Source organism: Oryx dammah, unplaced genomic scaffold, assembly GCF_014754425.2.
Source record: "Oryx dammah isolate SB20612 unplaced genomic scaffold, SCBI_Odam_1.1 HiC_scaffold_3, whole genome shotgun sequence".
Lineage (NCBI taxonomy): Eukaryota > Metazoa > Chordata > Mammalia > Artiodactyla > Bovidae > Oryx > Oryx dammah.
Window position 1 is genome coordinate 59,368,600 of NW_024070187.1, and position 15,807 is coordinate 59,384,406.

The 15,807-nt window shown below is 41.0% G+C and overlaps 1 protein-coding gene across 6 annotated transcripts in view; it reads right to left on the bottom strand.

Moving 5' to 3' along the window:
* Positions 1-15,807, bottom strand: part of APBB2 (amyloid beta precursor protein binding family B member 2) — a 376,132-nt gene that overhangs the window by 143,134 nt on the left and 217,191 nt on the right. The gene's annotated exons all lie outside the window — the stretch shown is intronic.

The window sequence follows — 15,807 nt, forward strand, 5'->3', positions numbered from 1 at the left end:
GGAGCTTCAACATCAGCCCTTCCAATGAAGATTCAGGACTGATTTCCTTTAGGATCGACTAATTTGATCTCCTTGCAGTTCAAAGGATTCTCAAGAGTCTTCTCCAACACCACAGTTCAAAAGCATCAATTCTTCAGCACTCAGCCTTCTTTATAGTCCAATTCTCACATCCAAACATGACCACTGGGAAACTCATAGCCTTGACTAGATGGACCTTTGTTGGCAAAGTGATGTCTCTGGTTTTTAATATGCTGTCCAGGTTGGTCATAGTTTTTCTTCAAAGAAGCAAGCATCTTTTAATTTCATGGCTGCAGTTACCATCTGCAGTGATTTTGGAGACCCCCAAAATAAAGTCTGCCACTGTTTCCACTGTTTCCCCATCTATTTCCCATGAAGTGATAGGACCGGATGCCATGATCTTAGTTTTCTGAATGTTGAGTTTTAAGCCAACTTTTTCACTCTCCTCTTTCACTTTCATCAAGAGGCTCTTTAGTTCCTCTTCACTTTCTGCCATAAGGGTGGTGTCATCTGCATATCTGAGGTTATTGATACTTCTGGCAATCTTGACTCCAGCTTGTGCTTCATCCAGCCTGGCATTTTGCATGATGTACTCTGCATGTAAGTTAAATAAGCAGGATGACAATATACAGCCTTGATGTACTCTTTTCCCAATTTTGAACCAGTCCGTTCTAACTGTTCCGTTCCATGTCTGGTTCTAACTGTTGCTTCTTGACCTGCATACAGGTTTTGCAGGAGGCAGGTAAAGTGGTCTGAAAGGCCAGTTTTCATTCCAATCCCAAAGAAGGGCAGTGCCAAAGAATGCTTGAACTACCACACAATTGCATTCATTTCATATGCTAGCAAGGTAATGCTCAAAATTCCCCAAGCCAGGCTTCAACAGTATGTGAACCAAGAACTCCCAGATGGTCAAGCTAGATTTAGAAAAGGCAGAGGAGTCAGAGATCAAATTGCCAACATCCACTGGATGATAGAAAAAGCAAGATAATTTAAAAAAAAAATCTACTTCTGCTTCTTGACTATGCTAAAGCTTTTGTATGTATTACAATATCTAGTTTTAGACATACCTAATTCTAACATCTCCATGAAGATCTGTCTAGAGAAGTAACCCTCTTTAATACAATCAGGGAACATCTATGGAACAACTCATGCCTTTGGGCTGGACCCTAAGATAAATTCTCACAAAACAGATATGAATGAGCCATGGTCACTGCCTTCTAGGAGCTCACATTCCAGTGAAGCCAAAACAACCTCATACACCAGTGCCGAGGCTGTCGTGCTCACTGCACATTCCTCTGCTTTCATCTTGTACCCAAGCATACTTATACCTGTTTTTTGGTGACTCAAGGCCATTACTCCAAATGTCACCTACTACAGTGAGAGGCACTAAACATTTTACCTGTATCCCTGCTATTGAACATGCTCTGTGAGCACTTAAGATTTGTTCTTGGTTCCCACTTCCCCAACCAGCCCCAGTGCTGAGCTATCACCTTGCTAATATTGGAAGGCGTGGCTCTATCAGCTTCTTTTTTCCCTTGATCCTTCTTTCCACCTCCCAGCTCCCTTCTAACCCATTAAATCTGACCCCTTGTCTACTACAAAGCCACGCGAGAAATGTGTCTAAATTAGAGTAAATAGGCTTGGAGCAAGCACCTGGATATTCTTAATAAGTGAAATGAAAATGGTTCAGTATAGAGACAATAGAGCCTCTATTTGTGACTTCTCAACAGGCTTCTGCCCTTGTTTCAGCTTCTCATCATTGATGTAGTCCTGCCCCTACACCTCTCCACTAGGGTGGTTTTCTACAAGGAGCAGTAATCACAACTAATTCTATCTAATTACATGGTTTTATTATTGTCTGATTCATGCAATGGAATTTCAGCTCCTTGAGGCTATAAATGGAGTAGATGGATCTAATGGCGTATCTTTAGCATCTTGTACAATATTTGGTATACACTACACGCTGTTAATAAGTATATTCATCTTCTAACATTTATGACTTCTTGCTACTCCAGGCTTCCCTGGTGGCTCAGTGGTAAAAAATCCATCAGCCAAGCAGGAGACACAGGTTAGATCTCTAGGACAGGAAGATCTCCTGGAGAAGGAAATGGCAACCCACTCCAGTATTCTTGCTGGGGAAACCCCATAGACAAAGTACCTGGCAGACTACGGTCCATGGGGTCTCAAAGGAGTCAGACATGACTTAGCAACTAAACAACTACTACTGCTCCAGGCACCATACACTTTATCTCATATAATCTTATGCCTGGCCCATAACGAAGGGCATTATGCCGTAAGGTATCTTGTATAGTGCACAGAAACGACTTTCAGGTAACCAAGAGGTTTGAATGCAGTAAGAAAAGAAAGAAACCCTACTTTCCCCTATATAAACCTTATTCTTTACAAAACAGACAGACATTCTTTACTTATTCAAGGGAATCTGATAAATATCTGCTCTTCTGTTTAATCCGAATCAGTAAATTTAAGTCACAGGTGGATTCTCTTCTGTCTGGGCTTCCCTGGCTTCCCTGAGCTCAACCCCTGGGTTGCGAAGATCCCCTGGAGGAGGGCACGGCAACCCACTCCAGGATTCTTGCCTGGAGAATCCCCATGGACAGAGGTGCCTGACAGGCTACAGTACATGGGGTCGCAGAGAATCAGACATGACTGAGCGACTAAGCACATACAGCAAATTTAAGTTACTCCAAGATTTTAATTTTGGGGTCTTTATTTTTTTAGTGAATTTTTACACCTTCTTCTGGACAAATTAGGAAAACTATCAATAGTAATAAGGTCTATGCAAACTCATGAAATATTAACAATGTCTAGGCTAATTTTGCTTCACATAAATGTTGTTTTCTCTCTTCTATAAAATTCAGTGCTACAGAGTTAACAGTATACAGAAAATATACTACATTTAGACTTTAATTCCAAATTATTTTTTACATCTGAAAAAAGTCAACAATGTTGAACACAAATCCAAAAATTCCAGCTTCACGGTAGCAAATTAGAACTTCAGGATGGTGCTTATTTTATGTGAAATGTATAATTTACTGTAATAATGAAATGATAACATTAATGGGACTCATTAGGTATGAGAATTAACCAAGGTGCTAATTCTTCATCTGACACCAGGTGCAGATGGTGTCATTTAATAACATTAAAATTAGCTATTTTAATAGGTATTTCCCTAAATCCTTTGATTCAGAGACTGCATACCTTTGAGGATCACATTACTTACTATAGGAATTCCCAAAGTGTCCCCATATTAAAGAGTGGTCCTAAAACCACTTACCAGTTGTGGTCCCAAAGCCTTTGACCACTAACATATGTACTGAACCTACCATGTGAGGATCATTCTGCTAGGCAGTGGGTCATAGAGAGACACAGGCTGGGCATCACATGCTTTCAAGTCTAAGGGTGTGGGTTAATATTAATCAGATATTCATCAAAGAATTAAAGAACTGAACATTTTATTTGTGCTACAAAGGAGAACCTCTGTAAGTTTTCTTTACACAGCTCACAGATGAAACATGCCAGAAGACTTACAATAAGAAAATATCTCAAATATCTCAAAATGCAAAGCACCTTACTAGATGCTGAAAGGCAGTGGCTCTCAACATGCCAGCAGGAGGGTGTCTTGTATTCTTACGAGGTACTCATTGGGAAAAGACCCAAATTATAATGAAGTCAGTGTACCTTTAACGAAATTTGTGCTTTATTTGTCTCAAGAGCATCTAAATACGTTTGAAAATGAGTCCCACACATATAAATATATACTCGGTACACATGGAAACAGAGCCTCTGAAATATCTCCTTGTTTTCAGAGGTCTGAGGCCCACAGACTAGGAATTACTACAGTCTGTGACAGACAGAAAGATGACTGCCAGGAAGACACTGGAGACACTGTCCCTGACCTCAAGGAACCTTCTTGCCAGTGGAGATTTAACAAATCTCAAAACTAAGGTTTCACATAAGGTGAAGAGTGAAACACAAACCCAGGCCCAGGAGGGTGTGGCCAAGGATAAGAGGCTTCAGAGGAGAAGCTTTGATAAAACGATTCAGCCATTCTCATGCAAAGGTTACAGATGTCCTTGTGTGTGCCCATAACCAAGTGCTGATACATATGAAGATGCAAGAAACGGGACTCAGAAATAGCCTGTGGTTGCCCTGTTTTCTGTTTGGGAGATTTTGCCCACCAATATTCCTTGACAACAGCCAAAGATGTATGCTCCAACCCGAAGTGGCAATTAGTCCAATGCTTCACTCCAAATCAGACAGCTCTGAGGCTGGGCTAAGCCTTACCAGCTAGGGAAGGACATTCTGCTTCTTGTCAGCACATCCACCATCTCAGTGCTGGGACAAACCCAGCTGATTTGGTAACAGTTACTTTTCAAGCTAATTGTGAGTCTACCCACCTGTGAGGTTACTTAGCAGTGGGCAGTCTGGAAGGGAAGCTTGAATACAAACCGCTACACAGAAACACTGCCTTGTCAGTAGTAAGATTCTACTGCAGAAGAAGAAATGGAGAAAATATTCAAACATCTTTATACTTAAACAGATTTTTTTTAAACTAGTACCACTAAATATGGGAAAAAAACATGGAAAATTACTTAATGCCTATCAATCCAACTGTCCAGTACAGTTAAAGGGTTTTTTGGTGAGGCAGTTGACTCATAAAAGCTTTCTCTGGTACCTCTCCCCAGCCTCAGCTCTATAATTCCTTGACTGTATGAGTCATCATGAAAATTATGAAGATGACACAAATACAAACAAACAACCAAAAGCTCATTTTATCCAAGATTCTCTTTCATTTAGTAACTAATTCACAAACACATTAGAAGAAAAATGTTCAAATTCAAGATAATAATGGGGAACAAGGAAAACCGTTTATTAACGTCAATGCGTTCCTGACTAAAGAGTACTTGAAGCTTATCCTTTAGAAAAATTCAGAGACACTCATGAAAAGAAAAGACACAAAGAGCCAGCAGACGCCCCTCTTTCCTCTACTCTATGACCTTGGCAAGCTGTTTCCACGGAGACTGTTTTCTCATCAGTACAAGGAGTTCAGATAACTAGATGAGTGAGCTCCATGGTTTTCTAACACACTCTGATTTTAAATTTGAAAAGGAAAGGCTAGTATTTTATTCTGCTTAACATTTCCCCAAAAGTTGCACATCAGAATCTATATGCCTAGTTAGAGATTTCTAGAAATTAATACTGTTACAGAGTTTCTAGCCAATTAACAGTCAAGATTTGGTGCCCAACATACAATAAACAATCTTTGGACATGTGGTAGGCAGATTTCTAGGATGGTTCCAAGATTCCTGCCTCCTGAAATACATGCTTTGGACAGCTCCCTCCCCTGAGAATCAGCAAGACAGAAATAGGAGAGGTTAATCATTTCTGTGAATAGGATACATTGTAAGGTGAAGGATTCTGTAGATTTAATTAAGATCCCTATCAGTTAACCTTGTTGTTTTTCAGTTGCTCAGTCATGTCTGACACTTTGCAACTCCATGAACTGCAGCACGTCAGGCTCCTCTGTCTTCCACTATCTCCTGTAGTTTGCTCAAATTCATGACCATCATGTCAGTGATGCTATCTAACCATCTCATCCTCTGCTGCCCCCTTCTCTTTTTGCCTTCAATCTTTCCCTGCATCAAGGTTTTTGTCCAATGAGTCGGCTCTTCTCCGTATCCAGAGAAGGCAATGGCACCCCACTCCAGTAGTACTTTTGCCTGGAAAATCCCATGGACGGAGGAGCCTGGTAGGCTGCAGTCCATGGGGTCGCTAAGAGTCAGACATGACTGAGCAACTTCACTTTCACTTTTCACTTTCATGCCTTAGAGAAGGAAATGGCAACCCACTCCAGTGTTCTTGCCTGGAGAATCCCAGGGACGGGGGAGCCTGGTGGGCTGCCATCTCTGGGGTCACACTGAGTCGGACACGACTGAAGTGACTTAGCAGCAGCATCAGTCCTTCCAATGAATATTCAGGGTTGATTTCCTTTAGGACTGACTGGTTTGATCTCCTTGCTGTCCAAGGGGCTCTCAAGAGCCTTCTCCAGCACCCCAATTTGAAAGCATTAATTCTTCAGTGCTCAGCCTTCTTTATGGTCCAACTCTCATATTTGTATATGACTACTGGATAAGCCATGGCTCTGACAATACGGACCTTTGTTGGCAAAGTGACGTCTCTGCTTTCTAATATGCTGTCTAGGTTTGTCACAGCTCTCCTTCTAAGGAGAAAGAGTCTTTTAATTTCGTGGCTACAGTCACTATCCACAGTGATTTTGGAGCCCAAGAAAATAAAATCTGTCACTGCTTCCACTTTCCCCCCTTCTATTTGCCATGAAGTGATGGGACTAAATGACACGATCTTAGTTTTTTTCATGTTGAATTTCAAGACAGCTTTTTCACTCTTTGAAAGGGAGATTATCCTGGATGGGGCTTACCTAACCAGGTAAGCCCTTAAAGGAGACAAGCAGCAGCAAATCAGCCTTGAAAAAGCAAGCTGCCATGTGTAAAAGGAGGGGACCACATAGCAAGGACCTAAGCACAGTCTCCAGAGCTGAGAGCGGTCCTGGCCACTCTCAGCTGGCAAGAAAACAAAGATGTTGGTCATATGACTACAAGGGAATGAACTCTGTCAGCAATCAGTGAGCTTAGAAAAGGACCCCAAGCCTCAGATGAGACTGCAGCCCTGGTTGACACCTTGGCTTCAGCCTGGGAGGCTCCTAGCAGAAGACCCAGCTGACCCATACTCATAATCCAGACCCACAGGACCTGCAGATGCTTGTGAGCATCTGTTAGTTAGCAATAGGAAACTAACATAGGACACAGACTTTGGGGAGGGCTTCCCTGTTAGCTCAGTTGGTAAAGAATCCACCTGCAATGCGGGAAATGCAGGAGATTCCAGTGCAATTCCTGGGTCGGGAAGATCCGCTGGAGAAGGGATAGGCTATCCACTCCAGTATTCTTGGGCTTCTCTTGTGGCTCAGCTGGTAAAGAATCCACCTGCAATGCTGGAAACTTGGGTTTGATCCCTGGGTTGGGAGGATCCCCTGGAGAAGGGAAAGGCTACCCACTCCAGTAATCTGGCCTGGAGAATTCCATGGACTACAGTCCATGGGGTTGCAAAGAGTCAGACACGAATGAGAGACTTTCACTAGACTTTGGGGAACAAAACCAGGGGCTGTTTCTCCATTATACCACCAGGTGGACCTTTTCCAGGGTTTTCCAGTGCACATTTTCCTGGAAAGCACTGTCTGCTTCCTCACGACTTTTTTCTTCTGAATCCATTTTGGATTCATTGAGTCTTGTATAACTTTGGCCTGAAAGAGCAGTAGCCATTCCACTGTGGACATGAGATAAAAGGAAGAAGGTCCATATGTGGTCCACAAATGGATACAGAGCCAGTGAGTGTCCAATAAAGTATGACCATTCAGTTCAAAGATATGTGACAGTGTAGAGGGGAAGGTTTGGTACAGTTTCAAAAACTGTAGAAATTATAGTCCTAAAGTTAGATCCCTTCTCCATTTTGTGCAATCTAGTAGACAGTATTTACAGTCTCATAGCTTGATAGCTGCATATGGGCACAGAATAAAACTTTAAATTGTGCAGCTTTGGGATAAGGACCAAAAAAGCAGCAAGAAGTATCCAAAATTTACTATTTCTTAAACTCAGACTTTTTCTCAAGTCTATTCCAGCTCCCAGGCTTTTTTCTTGACTAGGAGAAATCTCAGGTTCCTGAAGTGGGATGGGAGAACCACCCGTGTCAGATTCATTTAAGGATACCTGCCAACATGGAGACTCCTGGGCCCCAAAGAGCCAAGAACTGGAATCTCTAGGGGGAAGGACCCAGGGAACATATACTTCAACATGCTGAGTCTTGCACAGTCATTCTGCAAGCCAGCAATCTAACTTGGATCTAATGGATGGTTAATTCCATCCATTTATAGATGAGGAACACAAGCCCAAGCAACTTGTTTACAGAGACATGGTTAGCAAGGAGGAGAGCTAAAATTAAAATTGAGAATGTAAAATCTACTAACACAGACCAGGAAGCTGGAAATGAATCAATGTCCCTGTGTTTTCCACATTAATATTCTCCCCAATTAGTAGAGATAATTAAGCATTGAAGATAAAACGACTCTGTAGTGACAGAAATATGTAAACATATTAGGGGAAAAATTCCATTTCACCAAGATCTGTGATTAGTTAGCATGGTATGGCTGGTGCAAAATTTGACAGTACACTGAGTTATCATTGGAATGGTTTGGGAGGAAGGTTCTTCATTGAACCTTACCTTCCAACCACCCATTAGCTCCAAACAATGAGTGTCCATTCTGGTTTTAGGCGTGGTGTCTGCTCCCTGCAGGCAACGAGTCTACCACGATGATGTGGGCAGGCTGTCCCTGCTCTCTCCAGGTGCGGTCCCCGTAGTGCTTCCATTGCAGCAGTCACGTTCGGGCTTGGGACTACCCTTCCTTAGGTGCAGAGCATGCAGAAAAGTAGAGTCTGCCTTAAGATAACCCCCAAGCTCGCTCAATCACCAACTGATCACAAGCTATTGTTGTGGATTTCTATGTATTCCTTCATTAGGATAGCACTTCAACATTACGTTAAAATCCTAACCCCCAGTTCCTTAGAATGTGACTGGATATAGAGATGGAGCCTTCAAAGAAGTAATTAAGGTTATATAAGGGTGTTAGGGTGAGCCTTAACCCAGTTAGGACTGGTGTCCTTATGAGAAGAAGGATACCAGGGGTGCATGGACAGCGGAAAGACTATTTAAGAAGGAAGCAAGAGGTTGGCTATTTACAGCGAAGGAGACAGACCTCAGAGGAGATCAACTCTCCCGCCAGCTTGACCTTGGACTCTCAGTCCTCAGAACTGTGAGAAAATTCATTTCTGTTGTTTAAGCCAAAAGGAGAATGAAACACACATTTCTGTAAATCTTGGATATCAGGAACTAATAAACATTTTGCAAATACTCTCTTCCTATTCTAGGAGGTAGGTAAATATTATTTGTCTCAGTAATAAACAGAGCAGCTACAGCTGACTTAATACAATGTCACTAAGTCAGAGTCCAAATCCAGAATCCTGTATACTATTGATGTTGTGATCCCTGAATCATGAGGTCTCTTGTAAGAAAAGGGAAAAAAGGCATTCTTATTTTGCAACACCACTGGTGAGTTCACTGGTTAATGAAATGATCCAAAGAAAACCCTGGCTCGACAAGCATCTGGTTAATATGCTGGGGGTGGACTAATCCACAGATTCATAACTTGGTCTTGATCCTTGGAGGCAAAAGAAGGCAGCAGTGCAGAACGACCAGTGCAATGGATCACTGGGTGAGGCTGGAAAATTGATGGCTCATCAGTCTCCATGAATCACACACACAGGAGGTGTTTCCCAGCCGTGCTAGGACAGTGATCAAGCAGGAAACCTACAGGGGGACTGACCACCTGGGAAGCCTGTCCATCTCAAGATGGTCCGAGTTCAACCATAAAGAAGACTGAGCGCCAAAGAATTGATGCTTTTGAACTGTGGTGTTGGAGAAGACTCTTGAGAGTCCCTTGGACTGCAAGGAGATCAAATCAGTCAATCCTAAAGGAAATCAATCCTGAATATTCATTGGAAGGACTGATGCTGAAGCTCCAATACTCTGGCCACCAGATGAGTAGAGCTGATTCTTTAGAAAAGACCCTGATGCTGGGAAAGACTGAAGCAGGAAAAGAAAGGGACCACAGAGGATGAGATGGTTGGATGGCATCACTGACTCAATGGACATGAGTTTGAGCAAGATCCAGGAGATGGTGAAGGACAGAGATGCCTGGCACACTGAAGTCTGTGGTGTCGCAAAGAGTCAAACACGACTGAGCGACAAACAACAACCAAAATAAAAGTTCAGGGAAGTCCCTGGTGGTACAGCAGTTAGGACTTGGTGCTTTCACTGCCAAGGGCCTAGGTTTGATCCCTGGTTGGGGAACTAAGATTCCATATGCTGTGTGGTGTGGCCAAAAAAAAAAAATTTTTTTTTTTTTTTTTTTAAGTAAAAGTTCAAGTCACTGAGCCTAGAATCAGGTATCTCTGGGTGAGTTCAAAGCTGTCTTTTCCTTTCAGGGATCTTAAAGGCCTACTTTAAGATGAGAGAATGGAGGGCAAAATATATTTGGTAGAATTAAGAATGAAATTAAGGGTTTTGGAAGAGGGTATATGGTCACTGGTCAAATGAACTGTTCCACCAAGGAAGTCGAGGGCTGAGCAACAGGTGGGGGTCAAGGAGGTAGTGTTTCCTGACATCCCTACTCAAGGGCATCTTGCTCTAACACTGCAGGCTATATGTTTATGTGGGTCACTGCAGAGTGAGTGATGGGTTCTATACTGTCCAGTCTCCTGGAGCCTGAAGAGGTGAAATGACAGCTAACAAGTAGCAAAGAGGCAGAGAAAATCTGCCCAGAGGAAGCTGGGAATTGAGTGTTGCTGCTACTGCTGCTGCTTCTTTTTTTTTGGTAGAAGGAATAGTTTCTAGTAGACATGTTAATATACTGCAGCATTTATATTATGGGGAATACAAGAAATTAATAATAAAATACGTTTTAATAGATTTTTCAAAAAGACACTACCATCATGATGAATACCATATTTAATATTCTTGCTGAGACTCACACACAAGGAAACAGATTCGGGAACCCACTGTTTGTCACAGCTTTGTTTACAACAGCAAACTTTCTTGGCAGCGGTATCTGTCAAAAATTCTTTATCTGAATAACTCCTCTAGAAAAACACTTGCACATATTCATGAGATGCGTAAGAGTATTCATAGAAGACTAGTTTGTTATGAGGAAAACAAGAACAAACCTAAGGCCTGGCAATAAGGAACAATAAAATAAATGTAATGTACCTAAATTTGAGATTATTATGCAGCAGAATGAGGAGGTCTTTGTACTGAACGTAGTCTTGAACTAGACTTCCTGTATTCTAATCCCAGCTCCACAGATGCCTCTAACAAGGTTTACAACCATGAACAAGGCTGTAACAAGCAGTGGTCTGTGGATCGCTGTTTCCCTGTTTTAAGAGACCAGCTACATGACCTTAGGAAAATTCTGTAACCTCTCTAGGACTCAATTTCCTCATACTGTAAAATGCAAATAATAATAGTGGTCTTCTTATAGGGCTCATGGGAGGTTTATAAGTAAAGTGCTTAGAACACTGCCTGACATAGAGTAAGGGCCACTTAAGTGTTAGTTTTTAGTAGCACTATTCCCCAATACATGTTGTGTGTTGAAGGGGAATGCAGGGGAGAAAAACACGTATAGATTATCTCATTTATACAAAATAAAACCAATAAGCCACAACACAGCTGTCCTCTTTCCCCCCGTTCTCCTCCCACCCCAACACACACACACACACACACACACACACACACACACCCACACCTCCCCTCCAGGGAAGAGAGATGGGGGAATAGGAATGCGTGTGAGAGGAAATTCTGACTTACACATCTAGCCTTCAGAACTGTCTGAATCTTTTGGAACCTGAATCATCTACACTGGCTTTCTCCAAGCTCTTACCTCCTACTCACTCCTAATGCTACATCAAACTGCATTCCGCTCATATCACATCTCCAAAATTACTCTCCTCTAGTAATTAATAACCTCTTACTGGTAAAAGGAAAATGCATTTTTCAATTCTCATTTTATTCCACTTCTTTATGTCTCTCAACACTCTTTTAAAAGAGTGGCTTCCAGGAGACCACACCTTTCTGTTCTGCTCTGCTCCCATAGCCCCAGTCTCCTCAACTTTCTCCTGCCCTCCATGGCAGCCTTGGGCCTTGAAGGCTGATGCATGGGCCCTTTCTCTATACTCTTGAGTCAACTTGCAGGCGACCTCCTCAGTACCCAGGCTCCTGTTATGATTTCTAGGGACATTCCTGTCACACTTACGCCCCTACTCCGGATCCTTCCTGAGCTGCCCACTGGGCATCGCCGTTTGGATATTTTGAACGAGTTATCATGTTGAGGCCCAATCCTCCGGCTTCCATCCTTCCCTATCTCATCCCTCCAGTTATAGAAGCCACATCCTCATGGCTCCTCCGGACAAATCCCTCTTCTTCACAGTGGATTACTCTATCCCCTTTTCATCCACCTCCACCCCTCCCTCCAAATCTCAATTGCTACCTTCTTCAGGCTAAAACAATTAGTCTCACCTGGGACTCTGTGATTGCTTCCTTACTGGATTCTAGATTTTACCCTTCCTCTCAGACGTTCTTAACTAGGGTCCATGGACTCCAGAAATATTACATTTTTATTTTCATTCATCTCAGATGAAATTTAGCATTTCAATGAGTCATGAACATTAGCAACAAACCGTGCTAGTATTAATATTAGCAGAATGCTGATATTAAATAGTATTGGGAGAATAGCAATATTCCAAATACTGCTGTGATTTTGCCAACAAGAGAAATCAGGTATTTTTGCATAGCATGACAAATGTTAGCTATATTGTTTACTGTCATTATTACTTTGAAACCGCGGTAGCTATTAGACTCCCCACTAAATCTGACTATGTAATGCATTAAGAAGCACATACACCATGACATCACATGTGTATTTAACTTTTTGACAATTATATTTTAATACAGTCGGTCTCCTTTGTAACCCTTTGTGTTTTATGTTATAGGTTTTAAAACATTAGAGTTTTCCTTGAGCAATCACCAAACAGCCTAAGCCATCAATAGCACAATAAAAGTCAAGAATTCCTGATAGCTAATTTTCACATCATGGTCAAAATTATTCTCTCAAAACAAATCTTATATCACCTTCACACTGTCAATGTAACCATCACCTGGGCTCCCACTCTCTTGTTAATAAAAAGTACTCATTAATCTGGCCCCTTCCTACCTCTCCGACCTCACTTGGCATCAACCCCTTGCTGCCTAGGCTGTAGCCACACTAGCTGCCTTTAGGCAATTCAAGTTTGCCATCCTCTACCTGCCCCAGGGACTTTGCTTCTCTGCCCACTCATCCCTATCTACTGCCTCCACCTGTTGACACAGCTAACCCTTTCCAATCTTCAGACCTCCCTTAAACATCTCCTGGGACCCCAAGGACACCCTTTCCCTTGGCTCTGCAGTCAGGGCTATCAGAAGTTTCTCCCCATAGCACTTTTCACAGTTAGTATAATCTACTCTCCTCTGTGAAGGTAGCAGTTCCACAAGACAGGAACCAAGAGTGCTTTGGTTCTATTTTACTGAAGACCATTGCTAGAAAATCAATTAACATTCGTCAAATGAATGAGTGGCAGAAAAAAACCAATCTAAATATCCAATGATGAAAGTATTTCAATAGGTGATGGCATTATACAACCCAAGTTACTAGACAGCCTTTAAAAATAATGCAGTAGAAGTATACTTGCTGACATGAAAATTTATCATTATATCTAATATTTAATGTAATAATAATTGTAAGGGGCAAGCTACCAAGCAATTGTTCAGCAATTTCATCTTTATTAAGAAGGGGAAAAACAGATACATAAACATATGAAAAGGTAGTGCCACAGAACAAAGTCTGAAAGGACAGTCATAAAATACATAATAGTCCTTACCTCTGGGTAGCAGAGTTGGAGAAGATTTTAAATTGTACATTTATGTCTGCTTTGCATCTCCCTATCTAACCCTGTCTTCAATGAACACTTATGCAGTTAATAAAGTTTTTAAATTTCAAACTATCTGCTTAAGTTAATTATTTTTTTAAAATAATTAAACAACCTACAGGTGGTAAGCTACGTTTAATTAACTAGAATCCATAGCAGCAAGATTTATCTTAGGAGATAAGCAAAACTTTTCAAGAGGGTACATAAAGGACTGCAAAATCTAAATATATATCTGACAGTCAGCATGGTGTCCACAGCAGGATAACTAATATCAGGACAGGTCTTTTCAGGTTAGGACTGATTTCATTATCTTGTAAAATCTACTTTAGTTATAGTAAGTTTCATGTTCAACATATTGACTACTCTACAAACCACAATAAAAGAAAAGATAAAAATCATGGCAATTTCTGGTACTATTAAAGGCAGATTTCTTACCAGATATACTGAAATTACAGTAATTTTTTTTTCAACCTGCTACAATTTAACCATGTTATATCTCTAAGTATTAAAACAATAAAAAGATAAGATTAACTGAGATAGACTGAAGCTGGGTAAAATGATGAACATTAATAATTTCTGGAAAGTTGACCTAAGTAGCATTTATAGATACATGTCAAACTGAGAGATGGATCATGGGTAATGGTGATCTTCAGATTCACTTGATATTTCATTATGGCAAAAAGTTACTTTGCCCTGCACTAGTGGGCTGGCTGGAATGAACTTGCTGATTCATATTGAGTACAGACTTTTTCTACTTGGATAATTTAATAGGCTGTCCCAGAGAAGAAATTAGTGACACATGAAGGAGAAAAAGAAGTTTTCTAAAAGACTCTAGTTCTGTTTGAAAATCTTCAGGCTCCATGGATCACAATTTCCAAGCCTCACCAGTCAGACCATAGGAAAGCTAAGAACTTTATTTTGAGACCACTCTTAAAGCTACTCCATCAATTCAAAACTGCTCATTTCCTTTTTTTATGATTCCCTCACTGCCACCCCAACAAAATAATAAGGTAAAAAATAGTTCCAAAACAATCCAGAAGCAAGCTTTAACCAAAAACATACCGTAGGTAATAAGAGATTACTTACAACCTCTTGCTGGGACAATGCAATCCACTCTCAGCTGATCTGTAACCAGCATCCTTCAGGTTTTTGAGCTACATTTCTCAGCAGCTTCCTACTCTTCTCATGCCTCCAAATCAGCTCCTCATTTCAAGTAAGGCAAACAGTTTTGTGTATAAATAAGGATTTAGTTAATTAGCTCAAGCAGAATCCATTTTGTAGGGAAGAATGAAATCACCTCTCCCATGCACCTGGGCCTGGACATCACATTGCTGAAGCACCACATAAAACGGCATCAGTGCCTCCCTGTCTGGATGGGCTGGGAACACAGCAGCTAAGAAAAGTGCATTCACCACTGAGCTGCTTCCAGCTTGAAAGACACTGATGCATGATCTGACTTATTCCTTTAAGAGAACAGATCAAGAACCAGGGCATTTGGACCATGAATCTATTATATTAATCCATCACCCATGATTGATACTAAGTAGCCACCCAAACAGCAAAAACTCCTCACATACACATTCCTCTTAGAGCAAAAGAAACCACTCAAAAAGAAGATCTTCACTGCAAATTGTCTTTCTGGCTAAACATGGAGGAGAGAAAGGGAAGAAATAATGAAAAATAATAAAGACAAATTTAGGAGACACAATTCTTCCCAGGGTTCTTAAACTTCAGTACTTCACAGGAGCAAAACAGGAATGGTAGAAATTGATTTTTGTGAAAGGCTATTAAAGAGAGTGCTGTTCTTATCAGAAAGTCCCTCCCCTTTTTAACCATAATCAATAATTTAAAGCAAAGCCAAGAATCACATCAGCCAAAATGACCAAGAAAACTTTTTTGTGCACAATGTAGGAGTAAAATTAAATTAGTGTCTGTTAAGAAATTACTACTCTTCAGAGAATTATTAGGTAAAAATATTAACTCTTTTTCACAGTGTGCCAATATACTAACTTGAAAAGTTTAGTAATAATAGGATATAAAGTATATGTATCAGGTGCTAAATAATAAGATACCAAGTATATGGATCAAAAGAATAATCAATTTATCTTTTTTATTACTTGGATATTTG